General features: G+C 41.2%; 2 long non-coding RNA genes across 2 annotated transcripts; one reads left to right on the forward strand and one right to left on the reverse strand.

The window, feature by feature from the left end:
- Positions 1-18,231: 18,231 nt before the first annotated feature.
- Positions 18,232-19,112, reverse strand: LOC122941166. Its single transcript, XR_006390419.1, has 5 exons — positions 19,073-19,112; positions 18,877-18,995; positions 18,661-18,793; positions 18,434-18,570; positions 18,232-18,334 (listed from the first exon to the last, which is right to left on the reverse strand). It is a non-coding gene; the product is annotated as an uncharacterized LOC122941166 (long non-coding RNA).
- A 1,506-nt stretch (positions 19,113-20,618) lies between these two features.
- Positions 20,619-21,363, forward strand: LOC122941167. The gene is made up of 4 exons (XR_006390420.1): positions 20,619-20,658; positions 20,736-20,854; positions 20,938-21,070; positions 21,161-21,363. It is a non-coding gene; the product is annotated as an uncharacterized LOC122941167 (long non-coding RNA).
- The last annotated feature ends 410 nt before the right edge of the window (positions 21,364-21,773 follow it).

Below are 21,773 nucleotides of genomic sequence, written 5' to 3' on the forward strand. Positions count from 1 at the left end.
CCCCCTCCTCTCCCGCTTATATATTCCGGATGACAGTGCATCGCAAGATAGCATGTCACCCGAGAATGCACCCTGGGTAGATCATCCTGATGTATAATTGGCCTACACATATTATACTGTATTTGTATTATGCGCTCTATCTAAGCTGTATATGACACGAGGTGTCACGAGATGGACCTCTCGCGACCACGTGATTATCTCTTTAGTGACGTCACGGACATGCGCAGCTTTAGTTCCGGGACGCCGTATCCATGTGGCAGATGCTCGCAACTTTGTATCCGCCTACCATTGAGCTCGCCTGATTCCATGCCTGGCCCTCCTACGATGTCACACACACAGGTGACAACTATTCACTATTGATTACCACTTATGCGAAGCATGTATATGTTTAATGTACTGATGTATTTTTATGTTGGAAATATAAGGATTTATATACCTTATAATACCATCTTTTGAATATGATGCTTCGATATAATTATATGAAATGCTTGATATTTTTTTTTAATATTATTAATTAAGTATCACTTATGTATGCTAATTTGACACGATCACATAAAAACCCACAGTTGTATATGATGCATTGCTTGAAAAAGGTCCCAGTAAGCGGACCGAAACGTCGCCGCTTGGGTGAATAAAGGATCCCACATTTTTTCACCATTGGATGTGCTGCGGTGAATTATTTATTTATATATATATATATATATATATATATACATACACACACACATGAACATAGTTATACACCTATTTCTACACACAGACACTTACCTTTCCTGTAGACAGCTGATATCTGGTCCTCACAGGCAGCCTGGAGAAGTAGGTGCCAACACCCCCCTGTGCCATCCATGGACAGCAGAGGAGGGGTTAATCAGTAACCTGCTGTGGGAGGTCAGAGAACAGGACACAAAAGGGGGGAGGATAGGCATCCTAGAGCGCTGTATGCAAGAGCAGATAGCCTGCTCTACACTAGCTTCGTGCTGAGGGGTGGGACTTGATTCCATGACATTCTACTATTGGCTGGCAGCAGATGTCATAGTAAGGCTACTTTCACACTCGAGTTTGGTGCGGATCCGACTTGGATCTGCACAAACGCTTCCGTTCAGATAATACAACCGCATGCATCCGTTCAGAACGGATCCGTTTGTATCTGTAACATAACCAAAACGGATCCGTCCCCATTGACTTACATTGTGTGTCAGGACAGATCCGTTTTTACTGACACAATATGGCACAATTGAAAAAGGATCCTTCCTCCGTTCGACTCTGCATCGTCCGCGTTTTGCTGTCCATCTCCAGAGCGTAATGGAGGCAAACTGATGCATTCTGAACGGATCCTTATCCATTCAGAATGCAGTAGGGCAAAACTGATCCGTTTTGGACTGCTTTTGAGAGCCCTAAAATGGATCTCACAAACGGAAACCCAAACGCCAGCTGCCAGCCAATAGAAAACAAAGAGCAGTACTGGCAAGTGTTGTGCCAGTACGGGGGATCCCAGCATGAGAAAGGCCATAGGAGTAGGAGACAGCATGGAGAGTACTGTGCCTCCTCACTGAGCAAAGACCTTCAGTGGGAGGAGCTGCAGCACTGCTGCTGTATGTAGCACCTACGTCTCTAAAGTACAGCACAGCAGTATGTAGGGGAAGTCTGCAGATCTAATAAAAACATTCAGTACTAAGCTCGGGCCCAGAAGCAGTTGCTTCCCCTGCTTCCCTGAGAGTTACGTCACTGATGGCGTCCTTTTTTCTGTACAGAGCTGACATCCTTTAGTAGCATCCATTAGATTTTCTGTATTTTCGGTCAGACCAGGAGCAGACAGACTCCTTATTTCTGCTTTCCCACCTTATCAACACATTATAGCTCAATTCTTATCTTACTTATAGGAATGTGGCTTAAGTAACATAGTTTATACATAATAAGATAGTTTACAAGGCTGAAAAAAAACATCTGTCCATCCAGTTCAGTCTGTTATGCTGCAAGTGTTTATGACCTCTCAGTAGTTTAGAGATAAGGTGGAACAAAGTGAAAGTAAAAACACTTAACCCTAAAACAGCTAGAAAAACAGTTAACCCTTTTACGGAACAGCTCAATATTTTTAATAAAGGCCAAATAAAAAAATTATTTTAAGATAAAAATTATCATGCAATCATAAAAAAATTGCCTCTGAACGTGTACATAGCCTTTAAAGACACAAGATGACACATCTTTGAAAATCTATTGATTACAACCCAGATGACTGACTTACCCTGGGGGTGTGGAAAGGTCTGTAATAAAGTCCATCAAGACGTGGGTCCAGAGTCTCTTTGGAATGGGCAAAGGACAAAGCAAACCCGCAGGACGTCTCCTGGGTACCTTGACCCTATCACACACACAGAAACAAAGGCACCTATATCACGTGACCACGTAGGCCATCAGTAATTCTGGAAGACCTGATGTTTAGTCCTCGGCATTACCTGGATTGCGATGACTACCTGTTGTCGTGGTCACTGCAATTAGTCTTGATAAAAAGTCACAAAATTAAATTGTGCAAAAAAACAGGGCCCACCATGTTTGCTGGGCATTCAAGCGCATAGGCATATCGAGTAGGTTAGATCTTTATCATCCATCAGCACAGTGACCTGGTGCTAAACCCCCTCTAAGAAGTGATACAACTTCTCAAAGGCCTACTTCATAGCCAGCAATTCATAGTTGCCAATATTAGCCAAGCCAAAGTCACAACCAGATGGGTAACACGGTAAAGAACCACTAGACAGAGGAAGGTCAGAGGCAAGCCAAGGTCAAGATACCAACAAATATATATATATATATATATATATATATATATATATATATAGAGAGAGAGGCAGAACTGGGAGCAGAGCTAGGGAGTAAACTTATATATAGCAAGAGTTTATTGTCAGCAGATAATTTAAATAGAGTGCCAAGTCCCTGGATTAGAACCTGATATGTAGGTCCAGGGACTTGAGGCCCATTAGACCAGAACACCTATGCCCATGGATAGGCAGGGGGAGGCGTGTGAGCACTCCCTCATATGGACTCATTTGCTTCACCAGGGGAAATGATTAGGCCATTCATCAAGTGGGGCGTGGCCTGGCAGAGTGTCTGACAAGGCGCGGCCATGTCCAAGTTCCAGATCATGGCACTTGAGCCCAGACAGGTAAGTTGGTAATCTGTTTTACTGATGTAAAATGTGTATCAAATTACCCATTATCTTGCAAAGATACCTCAGCAAATGCATTCAGTAGATTGCCTATGATAATGGCATTGATTGCAGAAGTATTGTGGTAAAATATTGAACAATTTTTTAAAGTAATAAAATGCGTTCACTAAAAGATGGGTGTAGCAAAGCAATTTATTTTGCATTGCAAATATTTTTGAACTAGATGGCCTTATGCAGAAATGCCTTCAGTAACACAGTTGAACTGTGTGTTGCATTACTGATGTAAAATGTGTTTGCTGTATCTGTCCACCCCTTGTCTTGCAGCAATAACACCAGTAAAATGGCTATAATGCCTTGAGATGCCCAACGGTAAATAAAAACTGGTTTCTATGAAAAAAAGGGGGCAGTGCTTTCAAGAATGCAATTAGTATGGCAATAAACCTCTGAAGTGTAGAAATAAACATTTGTCCCCCCCCCCCCCAAAAAAAAAATCAGTTTTTGCAAGAATCTATAATGTAGAACAAGTTGTCAGAGGTTAAGCTGACAGTAGTCTGCCAGCAAATTCACCTGGTGTTGACCAGACACTCCCTTACTCTCTTTCCTTGATCAAACTCATTAAAGGGAAGCTACCATCTAAAAATGCTTCCCAAACCGCCAGCAGTAAGTTTCTAAAGAGCCTTTTCTTCCTCCAGTCAGATGCGCCAACATCTTGAAAAACTAACTTTAATCCCCTGCACGTACTATGTAACATCAAAATTTGAAGTCAAGGGGGCAAATACACCTGGTATTGACCAGACCAGGTTCTCACTCCCTTACTCTCTTTCCCTGATCAAGGTCAATGGAACATATTGTGACATTAGAAGAATTTGATATCTCTGACTTTTTAGTTTAACCAGACTGTCTGTTACTCTGTAATTCCTCTAGCGCCATTCTATGGAAACAGTAGGTTTAAAGAGCACACCAAATTCTTGAAATAACTTCTTTATTAACTTCAACTTTTCTTCATATATAACACTGCTGCAGATAGTCCATGTACAAAACACATGTTGAATAAAGTATCACAAAATGGTGGTATGCATAAGATGGTGGTTCAATTGTTCAATATTGTCATTCAACATAAAATGGTGGATATATTTCTGTTCAGTATCTGTACTCTTACTTTAAGTTATTTAAGCACTTTATGATCTCTCTAAATGGTATATCTGAGGTTAACCAATAGTTCTACTTGCTCAACTTGGTTTGCAGTTTACTCTATACAATTGCTTATGATCTGGTATGAGCAGTTTGCAGATTGGTTGGAATTTGTATGGATTTTGTATGGTGGAACTATTTTGGTCTCTTGCTTCCATAAAATACAGCTCTTAGACCCCTTTCACACGGGCGAGATTTCCACGCGGGTGCAATGCATGAAGTGAATGCATTGCACCCGCACTGAATCCGGACCCATTCATTTCTATGCATCACTTGTGCGTTGTGTGAAAATTGCAGCATGCTCTATATTGTGCGTTTTCCACGCAACGCAGACCCCATAGTAGTGAATGGGGCTGCGTGAAAATCGCAAGCAAGTGCGGATGTGGTGTGATTTTCACGCACGGTTGCTAGGAGACGATCGGGATGGAGACCCGATCATTATTATTTTCCCTTATAACATGGTTATAAGGGAAAATAATATAATTCTGAATACAGAATGAATAGTACAATAGCGCTGGAGGGGTTAAAAAATAAATAAAAAATAATTTAACTCACCTTAATCCACTTGCTCGCGCAGCCCGGCTTCTTCTGTGCTGTGTGCAGGAAAAGGACCTGCGGTGACATCACTCCGGTCATCACATGATCCATCACCATGGTAAAAGATCATGTGATGGACCATGTGATGACTGGAGTGATGTCACCACAGGTTCTTATCCTGCACACAGCACAGAAGACATACAGAAGAGATGCCGAGCTGCGCGAGCAAGTGGATTAAGGTGAGTTAAATTATTTTTATTTTTTTTAACCCCTCCAGCCCTATTTTTAAACCCCTCCCGCCCTATTTTCTCCACGCCGGAGAAGGAGCGTGAGAAAGGGAGACCTCATCCAAGGGAGGTCAATGGCTGCAATGGGATGAAGCGGAAATGTGGGACAAGTTATTAAAGGGACTCTGTCACCAGTTTCTAACCCCCCCTTTTAAAACTATTGTTCTCTCCATAGTGCCCTTGTCATTACAAAGCTGTTGTTATAAGATAAATCCGCCGTCTAGTTTTGATAAAAATCACTTTTATCTAACCTGTCAATCTTCTGGATAAGGTGCCCAGGGCGTTTCTGAAGGTCTGAATCTGCCGCTCTCCGCCGCCGCCGTTGGTGCCCAGCTCCTCCCATGACCCTACATTCAGGCGGCGCTGAAAGGATCAGGGGAGGAGCTGGGCACCAACGGCGGCAGCGGCGAGCGGCAGATTCAGACCTTCAGAAACGCCCTGGGCACCTTATCCAGAAGATTGACAGGTTAGATAAAAGCGATTTTTATCAAAACTAGACGGCGGATTTATCTTATAACAACAGCTTTGTAATGACAAGGGCACCATGGAGAGAACAATAGTTTTAAAAGGGGGGGTTAGAAACTGGTGACAGAGTCCCTTTAAAGCAGAAGGATCGAATGAAAGAGCCAATTACTGATGAATTTTTGAAATTTAAGTCCCTGTCACCTATGCAGAGCAGGGGTTTTCCTCGCCAGAAATGTGTTAATGTCACACACCAATTTTAAAAAATTTCAGTCTCTGTTACCTATGCATTGCAGTGGTTTATTCACGTCAAAAATTGTAAAATGTCACCCAAGAATGTAACAGAAAAATTTGGGAAATTTATTAACCTGTCTACTAGGTAGAGCAGGGGTCTATTACAATCAAAAATTGTTGAATGCAACCCGAAAATGTAACAGGCAAATGATTGATTTTTTTTTTTACCTGTCTACTAGTTATAGCAGTGGTATATCACACCCAAAAATTGGTGAATTTCACCCGAAAAATATAACAGACAAATTAGTAATTTTTTTAACTGTCTACTAGGTATAGCAGTGGTATATCACACACAAAAATTGGTGAATTTTACCCAAAAATGTAACAGCCAATTTTTTTTTATATAAACTTTTTTGTTTTCTTTCTTACAACATATAATCTTTAATCGCATCAATAACATAATATAGCATATTCAATATTACTACTATAGCAAATATTATTGGTTATCACCCGGAAACCCACCCACCACCCCTGGGGGAAGAGGGGGAGAGAGAGGAACGAGAAGAGGAAAAAAAAAAAAACTCAACCTAATATGGCCATTTATTCCAAATCTCGTCAACTCCTGCTGGATTTTTAGTATAGCACTCAGAAACCCGTTGAGTTTTAATAAGATTAACTACTGCTGCACACCACTGTCTCACTGTGGGCGGATCTTCTTTTATCCATTTCCTGAGTATAAGGAGTCTAGCTTGAAATAATATTTTACCCAAAACCAATCGTGCTTCCTTCTGTAATTTCAGATGTTCAGTTGCTCCCAATATACAAACTACTGGATCTTTGATGACCTGAACATCCAGAAATACAGATACACTCTCTGCTATCTCTTTCCAATATCTGAAAAGTCTGGGACATCTCCAAAAACAATGAATTAAATCTGCATCCCTTTCCCTACATTTTGGGCAATTATCCGACATTCTTACACCCATTTTCTTTAACATCTTAGGAGATCTATGTAATCTATGTACTATAAAAAACGGTGATATTTTATGTGAACCCCTATCCGACACCGTTGGATAACTTCTAAGGGCATCTTTCCATTTCTCATCAGAAAGGAGAGGCTGAAGTTCTTTTTCCCATTTTTTTTTTAGCTAGTATTATAATCCGTTCTTTCTTTCCTTCCATCAATATCCCGTATCTTTTTTTTGTAGTACCTCTTTTTTCTCCTCCGTCAGTGAATTTGTATATTCGGTCTGATTGTTCCTTTCTATATTTATCAAATTTTAGCCCTGTCCTCAAAGCGTTCCTGAACTGAAAATATTTGTAAATATCCTTTTGGGGGATCCCAAACTCCCTCACAAGTGTATTAAAATTCTTCAATTTATCTTCTTCAAATACTTGAGCTAAATATTTTATCCCCTTTTTTTCCCGGTCAATATAACTCCTGATCGTTTGGAGTTCCTTCAAATTCAAATTTTTCCAAATAGGTGTATATTGAAGAAACCCTTTTATCCCGAGTATGTGATCCATTGCATTCATAATTCTATTTACTGTGATATTTTTATCAAGTGTACCCGATTCCAATATCTCTAATTGATTGAGTTCCCCTCTCCAACCCATTTTATCTAGCTCCTGTATTCCCACTAAACTATTCAAGCTATCTCTTATCTGACTATATTGTGTTATCAAGTAATACATAAACCAGTTAGGAACCGCCAAACCTCCCTCTCTCACTGGGAGCTGAAGCACTTCTTTTTTTATCCTAGGGGTAGAGCCTTTCCATATGAATTCCCCCATTAGGCGATCAAATAGTCTAAATATCTTCTGCGGAAGTCTTATTGGGGCATTTTGTAACACATAAAGTACCTTTGGTAGAAAAATCATTTTTATTATATTTACCCGACCTTGAATAGAGAGTGGTAGTCTTTTCCAAATATGTATTTTGGTTCTAAGTTCTTTTATTACAGGGAGTAGATTTAATTTTTCATAGTCTTCTATATTACCGGAGATTTGTATGCCTAAATATTTAAAACTCTTGTGTTTCTCAAGTACTTGAACCCTTAAATCCCTCCCTAACTGCCCATCACCCAATACCATCATATGGGATTTCGCCCAATTAATATTTAGTCCAGAAAAAGCACCAAACGTATCAATTTTATCTAATACCCTGGTAAACTGATCCCCTGTGTTGTGCATAAATATCAAAATATCATCGGCATACATTAATAATTTTTCATCTCCTTCCGCATATTGAAAACCTTTTATCTCCCTATCGTTTCTTATTATACTTGCAAGGGGTTCAATTGCTATAGCGAATAATAGTGGGGAGAGAGGGCATCCCTGCCTGGTGCCCCGGGAAAGGGCAAGAGGCAGGGACAAGCTCCCGTCCACTATCACTTTAGCCCTTGGGTTGGAATATATAAGCTGAATCCATTTTATAAACCCCTCGCCTATACCAACCCTTTCCAAGACTGCCCATAGATACTCCCATTCAATACAGTCGAATGCATTTTGAGCGTCTAATGAAAGTATTGCTTTGTCTCCTGGTTCTGTTCTGTTAGCCTCAATATTAAGGTACAACCTTCTTATATTTTAATATATTGTTCTACCAGGTATAAAACCAGTCTGATCTTCATGGATTATACTTTTAATCACTCTGGAGAGCCTCCCTGCCAGAACCTTTGCCAGGATTTTAACATCCGTATTCAACAAAGATATTGGTCTATAGGATCCGGGGTCCAATTGATCTTTACCCTTTTTTGGGATCAATGTAATAATTGCCTCTTTCATAGAGTCTGGTAGATCCCCTATCCTCTGTCCCTCCTTCAATGTTGTTATTAGTTCCCTCCTTCAATTGTTGTTATTAAAACCCGGGCAAAGACCTTATATATTTCAAAGGGAAGGCCGTTGCACCATGGTGTTTTTGCGGATTTTACTTTACCCAAAACTTTATTAATTTCAGCGATTGATATTTCTCTATCCAAATATTCCTTTTGGGCCTGGGATATCATTCTCCAAACAACCTGATCTAAATATGAGTCCAACTCTAATCTTGAATATCGTACCCTAGTTTCATAGAGTTCCTGGAAGTACTCCCTAAAAACCTTTTTGACTCCTTCCGGTGTGGTAATTATTTTGTCCTTATTATCTCTAATTACCCCCAGCCAAGATTTACTTCTTTGGTTTTTTACAATACCTGACAAAATTTTTCCCACTTTTTCTCCCTGTGAAGCCAGCCGGAACCCTTGGAAGAACAGTTCTTTCCTACTTTTCTCAAGCTGATGTATTTTTAGTTTTTCCTGTTCTTCCTCCCAATCCTTACTATTTTGTTCAGTAGGGTTGATCATACATGCCCTACTTACTTCTTGTATTTTCTTTTCTAATAGATTGGCACTTTCCTTATTACATTTTTTCCAGTAGTTTACCTTTTTAAACAGAAGTCCTCTCAGGACTGCCTTGGCTGTGTCCCAGTCTATCAGTCTATTGGCAGAATTGTTATTCTCCTGGAAAAAAAAAAGTTAATTCCTCGATTATACTCTCTGTATCTGAAATAAATGACAACCAGTTGGGTGTTTCTCTTAGTAATTAACAGGTCAGGAACACCTTATGCTGTTCTGGAGCATGGAAGCTGACCAATCAGATGGGAAGGGTTGTTCCTCACTGTGTATAAAAAGAAGATTTTAAGTTTGTTTAGTTGTCTTGATGAAGGGCTAAGATATAACAGCCCGAAACGCGTCACAGCATACTACTCTGCTTTTGATGTCTGTTTTTAAAGAAGTGGAATAAAGAAGCCTTTTATTGTGAAGAGCTGGAATTCGTTTTCTTTTTGCTTTGCTATTCTGGTATTTAAAAAAAAAACATGGCCGTGACTCCTGGAGCCGCATGCAGTTGCCAGCGGTCTGGTCTGTTTGTCAATCACAGGTGAAGGCTAAAGTATGTTGCCTCACATGTGGTTGCCGCTGGCAACATGTTGTATTGGTTTGTAAAGCAGCCTTAGCTGTTGCTAGGCAGCTTGCTGTCAAGTGCATGCGGTTGCACCTGGCAACCTGTCTATGTATGTGTGCACTATCCCTGTTTGGTGTGGACAGGGTTTTGTGTGAGTGCACTTCCCCTTTAACCCCTTAAGGACACATGACGTATCGGTACGGCATGTTTCCCGAGTCCTTAAGGACACATGACGTACCGGTACGTCATGTGTTGTTCCGATCACTGCCGTGCGGCCGGCTGTGATCGGAACAAGGTGTCTGCTCAAATCATTGAGCAGGCACCTCGGCTAAATGCGCGGGGGGGTCCCGTGACCCCCCCATGTCCGCGATCGCAACAAACCGCAGGTCAATTCAGACCTGCGGTTTGTTGCGCTTTCTGCAGTTTCTGATCGCTGCGGTCCCTGACCGCGGCGATCAGAAACTTTAGTGTGGCGAAAATATATATTTATCACCCCCCCTGCACCTCTGAATGATTTTAGCCCGGTGGGAGGTGCAGGGGGGGTGTTGCGGGCGGTGGGGGCAGTGCGGGAGGCGTCCTATTGCGTAATCGTTGGTGTACAGTGGGTATACCAGGGTGCCAGCACATTGCTGGCACCCTGGTATAAACGGCTGACATCGGTGATGCGATGTCAGCCGTTTAACCCTTTCCATACAGCGGTCCGTACGGACCGCTGTATGGAAAAAGTTAACAGTAAGAGGGAGCTCCCTCCCTCTCCGATCGGGGGGCTGCAGTGCCTTTGCAGCCCCCCGATGGAGAGGGAGAGAGCCCCCAGACAGCCCCCCCCAGAGCCCCGTCCTTACCCTTCCCCGTCTGCGCAGTTCTGACCATAACTGAGCAGACGGGGAAGGTTCCCATGGCAACAGGACGCCTCTCAGGCGTCCTGCTGTCCATGGTGCTGAACAGATCTGTGCTGAAAGCATAGATCTGTTCAGTGTAAGTAAAATATAGTACAGTGCAATATATATTGTACTGTACTGTATTATACAGACATCAGACCCACTGGATCTTCAAGAACCAAGTGGGTCTGGGTCAAAAAAAAAGTGAAAAAAAGGTAAAAATCAAAAAACACATTTATCACTGATTAAAAATTAAAAAAATAAAATTCCCTACACATGTTTGGTATCGCCGCGTCCGTAACGACCTGATCTATAAAACGGTCATGTTACTTTACCCGAACGGTGAACGCCATAAAAATAAAAAATAAAAAACTATGATGAAATTGAAATTTTGTCCACCTTACTTCCCAAAAAAAGGTAATAAAAGTGATCAAAAAAGTCGCATGTACGCCAAAATTGTAACAATCAAACCGTCATCTCATCCCGCAAAAAATGAGACCCTACTTAAGATAATCGCCCAAAAACTGAAAAAACTATGGCTCTTAGACTATGGAAACACTAAAACATCATTTTTTTTTGTTTCAAAAATGAAATCATTGTGTAAAACTTACATAAATAAAAAAAAAGTATACATATTAGGTATCGCCGCGTCCGTATCGACCGGCTCTATAAAAATATCACATGACCTAACCCCTCAGGTGACCACCGTAAAAAAATAAAAATAAAAAGCCATTTTTTGTCATCTTACGTCACAAAAAGTGTAATAGCAAGCGATCAAAAAGTCATATGCACCCCAAAATAGTGCCAATCAAACCGTCATCTCATCCCGCAAAAAATGAGACCCTACTTAAGATAATCACCCAAAACTGAAAAAACAATGGCTCTTAGACTATGGAGACACTAAAACATTTTTTTTGTTTTAAAAATGAAATCATTGTGTAAAACGTACATAAATAAAAAAAATTGTATACATATTAGGTATCGCCGCGTCCGTGACAACCTGCTCTATAAAATTACCACATGATCTAACCTGTCAGATGAATGTTGTAAATAAAAAAATAAAAAACGCTGCCAAAAAAGCTATTTCTTGTTACCTTGCCGCACAAAAAGTGTAATATAGAGCAACCAAAAATCATATGTACCCTAAACTAGTACCAACAAAACTGCCACCCTATCCCGTAGTTTCTAAAATGGGGTCACTTTTTTGGAGTTTCTACTCTAGGGGTGCATCAGGGGGGCTTCAAATGGGACATGGTGTAAAAAAAAAAAAGTCCAGCAAAACCTGCCTTCCAAAAACCGTATGGCATTCCTTTCCTTCTGTGCCCTGCCGTGTGCCCGTAAAGCGGTTTACGACCACATATGGGGTGTTTATGTAAACTACAGAATCAGGGCCATAAATAATGAGTTTTGTTTGGCTGTTAACCCTTGCTTTGTAACTGGAAAAAAAAAATTAAAATGGAAAATCTGCCAAAAAAGTGAAATTTTGAAATTGTATCTCTATTTTCCATTAAATCTTGTGCAACACCTAAAGGGTTAACAAAGTTTGTAAAATCCGTTTTGAATACCTTGAGGGGTGTAGTTTCTTAGATGGGGTCACTTTTATGGAGTTTATAATCTGGGGGTGCATCAGGGGGGCTTCAAATGGGACTTGGTGTCAAAAAAACCGGTCCATAAAAATCAGCCCTCCAAAAACCAAACGGCGCACCTTTCCCTCTACGCCCCGCTGTGTGGCCGTACAGTAGTTTACGACCACATATGGGGTGTTTCTGTAAACAGCAGAGTCAGGGCAATAAAGATACAGTCTTGTTTGGCTGTTAACCCTTGCTTTGTTAGTGGAAAAAATGGGTTAAAATGGAAAATTAGGCAAAAAAATGAAATTCTCAAATTTCATCGCCATTTGCCAATAACTCTTGTGCAACACCTAAAGGGTTAACGACGTATGTAAAATCAGTTTTGAATACCTTGAGGGGTGTAGTTTCTTAGATGGGGTCACTTTTAGGGAGTTTCTCCTCTAGGGGTGCATCAGGGGGCTTCAAATGGGACATGGTGTAAATAAACCAGTCCATAAAAATCAGCCTTCCAAAAACCAAACGGCGCACCTTTCACTCTACGCCCCGCTGTGTGGCCGTACAGTAGTTTACGGCCACATATTGGGTGTTTCTGTAAACGGCAGAGTCAGGGCAATAAAGATACCGTCTTGTTTGGCTGTTAACCCTTGCTTTGTTAGTGGAAAAAATGGGTTAAAATGAAAAATTAGACAAAAAAATTAAATTCTCAAATTTCCTCCCCATTTGCCAATAACTCTTGTGCAACACCTAAAGGGTTAACAACGTATTCAAAATTAGTTTTGAATACCTTGAGGGGTGTAGTTTCTTAGATGGGGTCATTTTTGGGTGGTTTCTATTATGTAAGCCTCGCAAAGTGACTTGAGACCTGAACTGGTCCCTAAAAATTGAGTTTTTGTAAATTTCTGAAAAATTTCAAGATTTGCTTCTAAACTTCTAAGCCTTATAACATCCCCAAAAAATAAAATATCATTCCCAAAATAATTCAAACATGAAGTAGACATATGGGGAATGTAAAGTCATCCAAATTTTTGGGGGTATTACTATGTATTACAGAAGTAGAGAAACTGGAACTTTGAAATTTGCAAATTTTTCCAAATTTTTGTTAAATTTGGTATTTTTTGGTGCAAAAAAAATAATTTTTTTGACTTTATTTTACCAGTGTCATGAAGTACAATATGTGACGAAAAAACAATCTCAGAATGGCCTGGATAAGTCAAAGCGTTTTAAAGTTATCAGCACTTAAAGTGACTCTGGTCAGATTTGCAAAAAATGGCCTGGTCCTTAAGGTGAAATAGGGCTGTGTCCTTAAGGGGTTAAGTGGCTTCACTACCCTGTCTGGCGTTGGAAGGGTTAATTCCCTTTCCACTGTGTGTCTGTGTGGGTGCGGCTACTTGGGCTATTTAGAAGAAAGGGGGAAGAACCCCGGGGGTGCCGAAAGAAGATAGGGGGTGGTGCCCACCCAATGTATTCACAAAAGACACCCCTCAAAAGAAACTCGGTACAAACTCCCGAGTACAATGGCAGAACAACAAAGGAAATGGAACTCAAAGTACCAAATAGTAAATGTTAAATTTTATTATAGTATAACAAGACATGATTAAAATGACATACATGTGATGCCAGAGGACAGGAAAAAAGGGAGCAGGGAAAGGAAAAAGGAAAAGAACGGCGCCACCCTGGGAGGAACACACTGGTCAACAATATATAAATATATAGAGGTCAACAGCATGTACCTGGTACAGTGACTAGCCCATAAACCAAATGTATATACATAATAGAGGTGAGTCAAAATCAGCTGCAAAAGCCAAACACGGGCATGAAAAAAATTATATGAAGCAAAGGGCTGTAAATAATGAAAGATAAAAAGTAAAAGTGCACAGCATGCCACAATGAATCAAAGCCAAACGTGTGGAAGGAGTCCAGGTCACTCTATGAGAGTGGGATTGCAGACGGGACTCACCTAGAACAGACCATAAGTGAAACAACCAGGGTGGCGCTACCCCAACTAGCGTTTCGGCAAACCTTCGTCAGGGGGTAGCGCCATCACTGTGAATCAGCTGTTTTAAAGTCTCTCTGGACCAATCAGGAGCCGGCACTGACTCGTCCCCAGGTGCATCAGCTGATCGGCACACGAACATTCCAGTGCAGACACATCCGGCCACCCCGCGGCCGGCGTCCCGCCAAGCCACACCCACCTCACGTGACAGGGTCACCTTGACCGGGCGGAGATGACGTAAGGACGCACAGGCACGGGGCGCCGGAGGCGGCGCCGGATGATGCATGCACGGGGGAGGAGCAATGGACCTCCACCTATCAACTCCAAAGTCCGGACACCTCCATCATTACATGGAAACGAACCGGGAACTAAAAGCTACTAAAGACACATATCTATATATATATATACCCATAAGGATAAAGGCGTACATCGTGTGATATATATAAACAAATAAAAGGATAAAATATAAGATATATGTGATATAATAAATATGATGAATAGTGACTACATATATTGAATTACACATATGAGGGGGCACACCTAATGCAATGTGGAGTGCAAAGGGTGGTGAAAAGCATATAGTACACTGGCGACAGACCCAAGGAAGAGTCAACAGAACCACCCCAATTATGCACATCCAACAATCCAAATTTATCAAAAAGTATAAAGTTTATTAGACAAACCAACAAAAACAATTTAAAAATGTATACAATTTAGAACAGTGTGCGGTATACATGAATACAACCGACACACACAGGTCCACTAAGTGCCACAATAAAGCATATATAATATATACCAGCACATGAAATATGCAATGACCATCATCAAGCAAATGAAAAAGTAAGATAAGACCATGAAAGATACAAACAAACCAAAGTAAAGTCTGAAATATATGGAGGTCAAACCTAAATGAGTCGCTGGTGTAGTGGACCTGTAAGATTAAGAACGCACCCAACGCGTATCGCCGGACCAACCCGGCTTCCTCAGGAGTAAGAGAACAAATGTTGGGTTTGTCAGGTTTATAAGGGGTAACTCATGAAATTTACATAAGATTCACCTGTGCAGCAAAACGCTGTCAGCAATCAAAGGGTGTATTAGATCATTTGTGAGCGGAAACCGGAAGTGCAGGTCACATGATCGGCCGGTGGAACGCATATGCGTTCCACCAAAGACCATAGTGATACCTAATTGTCGTAATGATAGTTTTTAAATTTCATATATTTTGGTGCATCATTGGAGCGGGTATCAAGTAATGCCCCATATTCGAATTTAAACAATTGTTATTATACATTGAATTTCTAAGTCAATTCACGAATGAATGCAGACCCTGGCTGTGCGGCTCAAAGTCCCGGATGTGCTTGGCACGTGACCGGACATGGAACCGCAGTGAAACGCATGGTGGAACGCACCGTGCGTCCCACAAAATCCAAAGATCGCACGATGCGGCCACCACGCGAAAAGGCGGTGTTCCGGCCATGCCTAGTCATAGGCAGGGAGCCATAGACAAATACATGGGTCGGGCAATGGAGACACTATATTTGGCAATGAAATACCGGGTGTGTGAATCACATGACCGGAAGTTCAGAGCCACAATGAGACGCATGTTGGAACGCATCCTGCGCTCCACAGAAGATCGTGGAGCGCACAGTGCATTCAACATACTGGAAAAGGAGATGAGCATGTGTCCAAGCTTGGGGGCGGAGACAATAAAAACATTTATGAAGGAATGATAAGTAAAAATAATAAAAAATAAAAAATAATAAAAATATATAAATATGGTGCCATCAGCAAAAATTGAATTGTATATTTACACATTACATATGAATCACAGACAGCACTAAATACATGATAAATAAATAAATTAGATTAAGTGAGTTGATCAGATTAAAGGGTGGGGTCTTAGGATGTCAGCAGACTGCAAAGTGACCTGATGATAATAATAGTCGTACCATAATCTTATAGACCTACAGGATATAAGGTATAATGTGTAGTCATAATCAATGTAGATTGCATTCGTGACAATTAGAGAATATAAATCCTAAGCATTAAAATATATAATAGAAATCGATAAAATTAAGATTAAAATTAAAATTAGAGTCGACTTAGGATGTGACAAACAACACACATGGATACATAAGTGAAGAGGAAGACCGTGTAGGATTACACGGAAGTAGTGAAGGTAAAGTGAAAAGGGTGCGTGCCCGTGCAAGAAAAAGATGAAAACGAAAGGACCTGTAGGGAATAAAATGAAGAATAAGTACAAACATAAGATGCTACATGCATCTTGATAACACAATGCAATAAGTCCTCATGTGGACCCATCATGTAGACTATAACACCCTATGTTCCCCTGATGGACATTTTCATTATCGACTCAAACTGATCAACTTAAGCCGCGCTTCTTTGCTATATGTCGGCTGCCTAGGTACTCCATTCAATCAGACCGAAATCCCCACCACATCTCACACCTGATGAGGGGAATAGTGACTGCAGGAGGACACATGCCCATCAGATTAGAGCAATCGCCAATACGCGTTATGCTAAATTTATGTATAGAAGCCAGTAAAGGTAAGTTCCTCATTAAGTCCATTGGGAGCCACCGCGTCCAAGTTGAAGATCCATTTGGATTCTAGACGCAGTAGTTGGGATGTGGACGATCCTCCCCTCACAGTGGAACAGACCATATCTAATCCTGCAATTTTGAGTCCAGAGGTGTTGCATTGGTGGCAATCCAGAAAATGTGCAGCAACAGAGGTCAATGGTTTCTTTGCTTGAGTACGGTCCCGACGAGCCAGAGCAATGTTTGATAAGTGCTGTTGAATGCGTTTCCGCAGCTCCTGACTGGTTTGGCCAACATAAATTTTTCCACAATCGCAAACGAGTGCATAAATTACGTTTCTGGTCCGACAATTGATGTAGTGGCCCAAGGAGATGGCAGTTGGATACCTACAGGTAGAAAAAGAGTCAGTGCAAATCATGTATTGACAAATATTGCAATTTCCACATGGGTACGTCCCCCGTAGTCTGTAGCCCCTCCCCAAACCCTGTGCGGCTCTCTGAAAGTGACTACGTACCAATTTGTCTCGTAGGTTCGGGGCTCGTCGTGCAATAATCTTCGGTTTAGGGTTAACATGATTGTTCAGTTTGGGGTCAGCCAACAAAAGGTGCCAATGTGTATTTAATATTTTATATAAATCTCGCCATTGGTTATTGTATTTGGTAATGAGATGTACTTGAGTGTTGAGAGGTTTAGATTTCGATTTTAACAATTCTGAGCGGTCCGCCACCTTTGCCGTTTCGAATGCCCCTGAGATTATTTTCTTGGGGTAACCACGTGTTCGAAATCTGGTTGTTAGGTCCCCCGCAGCTTCATTAAAGTCAGGCATGGTAGAGCAATTGCGTCGTAGCCTTAAAAATTGTCCCTTAGGGATCCCCTTTCGCAAATGGGCCGGATGGAAGCTGTCAAAGTGTAGGAGACTATTGGTCGCCGTTTCCTTGCGAAATAACGATGTGCGGATACCTTGATCAACCAGGTTCAATCGTATATCCAAAAAGTCAGCGGTGGTGTCCGAAATCCTATGGGTGAGGGAGATGTTGTATGGATTGGCATTCAACCTACCCACAAACTCAGTACATTCTTCAATTGTGCCCCGCCAGAAAATCAGAAGATCATCAATATAGCGGAGCCAAGTGATGACATGCTCGTCATACAAAGCCATGGGGTACACCTGTGTCTCCTCCCACCATCCTAGAAAAAGGTTGGCGTAGGAGGGCGCACAGCGTGCCCCCATCGCAGTCCCCGAAACTTGTCTGTAAAAGATGCGATCAAACACAAAATAATTGTGGTGGAGAACAAACTCCAACAAACTCACCAAGAATGTATGGTGTGCTGGGTCCCCAGTAGTAGATTTTTGAAAGAAATATCGAACAGCTTGAATACCATCACTGTGTGAAATATTTGAATAAAGGGATTCTACATCGCATGTAAGTATCACTGTGCCTGGAGGAAGTTGAATCTCTTGTAGGAGTTGTACTAGTTGCATGGAATCTCTAAGATGTGACTGAAGACCTAGGACAAAGGGCTGCAAGAAAAAGTCAAGGTAAATACACGCCTGTTCACAGAGACCACCTATCCCCGCCACGATTGGGCGTCCAGGTGGTACAGTCAAATTCTTATGCACCTTTGGAAGCATATAAAAAGTTGGAGTAATGGGAAATTTGACTTCCATGAATTCCTTTTCTTTTTTGGTAATGATATTAAATTGCCAGGCAGACATGAGGAGTCGATCCAATTTTTTCTTAAATGTTGTGGTGGGGTCTGTGGGCAAAGGGGTGTAAAAGTGGCTATTATTTAGTTGTCTCTTAGCTTCCACTAGATATAAACCAGTCTCCCATAAGACCACATTACCTCCTTTGTCTGCTTCCTTAATGATAAAAGTTGCATTATTCTGCAAATTCTGGATGGCCACCAATTCTGTTCTAGTCAAATTTTTGTTATGAATGGTATCCACCTGAAGTTTCCTGATTTCTGCCACCATGACCTGAAAGAATAGTTGAATATTAGGGAAGAGATTCAATGTTGGAGTAATTATAGATGGTCTGCGTGGCGTGAATAGACGCCTACCTATATCACATTCATTTTCTTTCAGCAAATCCATCAAGTCTATGAAGACACCCCTTTCATCCTCTGGTAGCTGTTGTACCAAGGAAGGTTGAGCATATAATGCTCTGAAACATAATTGTCTGCAAAACAAATAAACATCCTTTATGAACTCAAATTTATTTAACCTATTCATGGGGGAGAAAGAAAGACCTCTTACCAGTACAGATCTCTCCATATGTGTGAGTGAATATGTTGACAAATTAATGATTTTCAAGCCGTCCTCATCCGTTGGGAGTTCCAGAATGGAACCTCCTTTTAGTGTTGGGGTCGTCGTTTGCGAGTGGCAGGATAGTGGTTGTTCCCTCTCTGTTGCGTGAATGTCCTCTTTCTGGGATTTACGTAGTCCTCGCCTGGTACGCCTTCGTCGCTTGTTTCGGATAAAAAACCGTCACTGGTATTGCTATTGAAACCAATGGAGTTCGATACCATATTATCACCACGTTTATTGAAAGTATTGGTGTTCGCATGACCCCGACCATTACTACGTGAGTTGCCAGTATGTCTCCATTTGAATGCCTGCTTACATTCAAAATCTGTTTTGTCTCTCTGAAACTTATTTTTCTTTCCAGTCATGATTTCTTTCTCATAGCTCTCTAGATTAGACTGCAATTTGACTTTAAATGCTGTAACCATGTCCTTATCCATTGTTGACAAATTGGATTCTAAATTCCTGATTTTGCTTTTCACATCATTTAGTAAAGTTTTATCATGGTCTATAAGCATGCCCATCAATATCTTAGAGCACTGCATAAGACCCAGCTCCCAGTTAGATTTAAATTCGGGAGTAACCTCCCAGGCTGGAAATTTCTGTATTCTAAGCCCCACTTGTGCAGCGTATCTTTGTGTGTTTGCATATCTTTATATTGTCATGGCGGCCTCATTGGAGGCTAGGGAGGCTCTGTGGAATTCGCAGGTCACAGCCGTGTTTCATGACACGGATCTGGATGGTGGTGGTGGTCATAGTAATGATTTTAGACAATTGACTATGGAATTAACAGAAGCACATAGGCTTTTCACCAGAGTGTGGTGGAATATACGTAGCCTGGAGGAATATCTTAAGTGCTCAATTGCCCCAAGGGGGCTTAGAATACAGAAATTTCCAGCCTGGGAGGTTACTCCCGAATTTAAATCTAACTGGGAGCTGGGTCTTATGCAGTGCTCTAAGATATTGATGGGCATGCTTATAGACCATGATAAAACTTTACTAAATGATGTGAAAAGCAAAATCAGGAATTTAGAATCCAATTTGTCAACAATGGATAAGGACATGGTTACAGCATTTAAAGTCAAATTGCAGTCTAATCTAGAGAGCTATGAGAAAGAAATCATGACTGGAAAGAAAAATAAGTTTCAGAGAGACAAAACAGATTTTGAATGTAAGCAGGCATTCAAATGGAGACATACTGGCAACTCACGTAGTAATGGTCGGGGTCATGCGAACACCAATACTTTCAATAAACGTGGTGATAATATGGTATCGAACTCCATTGGTTTCAATAGCAATACCAGTGACGGTTTTTTATCCGAAACAAGCGACGAAGGCGTACCAGGCGAGGACTACGTAAATCCCAGAAAGAGGACATTCACGCAACAGAGAGGGAACAACCACTATCCTGCCACTCGCAAACGACGACCCCAACACTAAAAGGAGGTTCCATTCTGGAACTCCCAACGGATGAGGACGGCTTGAAAATCATTAATTTGTCAACATATTCACTCACACATATGGAGAGATCTGTACTGGTAAGAGGTCTTTCTTTCTCCCCCATGAATAGGTTAAATAAATTTGAGTTCATAAAGGATGTTTATTTGTTTTGCAGACAATTATGTTTCAGAGCATTATATGCTCAACCTTCCTTGGTACAACAGCTACCAGAGGATGAAAGGGGTGTCTTCATAGACTTGATGGATTTGCTGAAAGAAAATGAATGTGATATAGGTAGGCGTCTATTCACGCCACGCAGACCATCTATAATTACTCCAACATTGAATCTCTTCCCTAATATTCAACTATTCTTTCAGGTCATGGTGGCAGAAATCAGGAAACTTCAGGTGGATACCATTCATAACAAAAATTTGACTAGAACAGAATTGGTGGCCATCCAGAATTTGCAGAATAATGCAACTTTTATCATTAAGGAAGCAGACAAAGGAGGTAATGTGGTCTTATGGGAGACTGGTTTATATCTAGTGGAAGCTAAGAGACAACTAAATAATAGCCACTTTTACACCCCTTTGCCCACAGACCCCACCACAACATTTAAGAAAAAATTGGATCGACTCCTCATGTCTGCCTGGCAATTTAATATCATTACCAAAAAAGAAAAGGAATTCATGGAAGTCAAATTTCCCATTACTCCAACTTTTTATATGCTTCCAAAGGTGCATAAGAATTTGACTGTACCACCTGGACGCCCAATCGTGGCGGGGATAGGTGGTCTCTGTGAACAGGCGTGTATTTACCTTGACTTTTTCTTGCAGCCCCTTGTCCTAGGTCTTCAGTCACATCTTAGAGATTCCATGCAACTAGTACAACTCCTACAAGAGATTCAACTTCCTCCAGGCACAGTGATACTTACATGCGATGTAGAATCCCTTTATTCAAATATTTCACACAGTGATGATATTCAAGCTGTTCGATATTTCTTTCAAAAATCTACTACTGGGGACCCAGCACACCATACATTCTTGGTGAGTTTGTTGGAGTTTGTTCTCCACCACAATTATTTTGTGTTTGATCGCATCTTTTACAGACAAGTTTCGGGGACTGCGATGGGGGCACGCTGTGCGCCCTCCTACGCCAACCTTTTTCTAGGATGGTGGGAGGAGACACAGGTGTACCCCATGGCTTTGTATGA

Source organism: Bufo gargarizans, chromosome 6 (assembly GCF_014858855.1).
Source record: "Bufo gargarizans isolate SCDJY-AF-19 chromosome 6, ASM1485885v1, whole genome shotgun sequence".
In the NCBI taxonomy this organism is placed as follows: domain Eukaryota; kingdom Metazoa; phylum Chordata; class Amphibia; order Anura; family Bufonidae; genus Bufo; species Bufo gargarizans.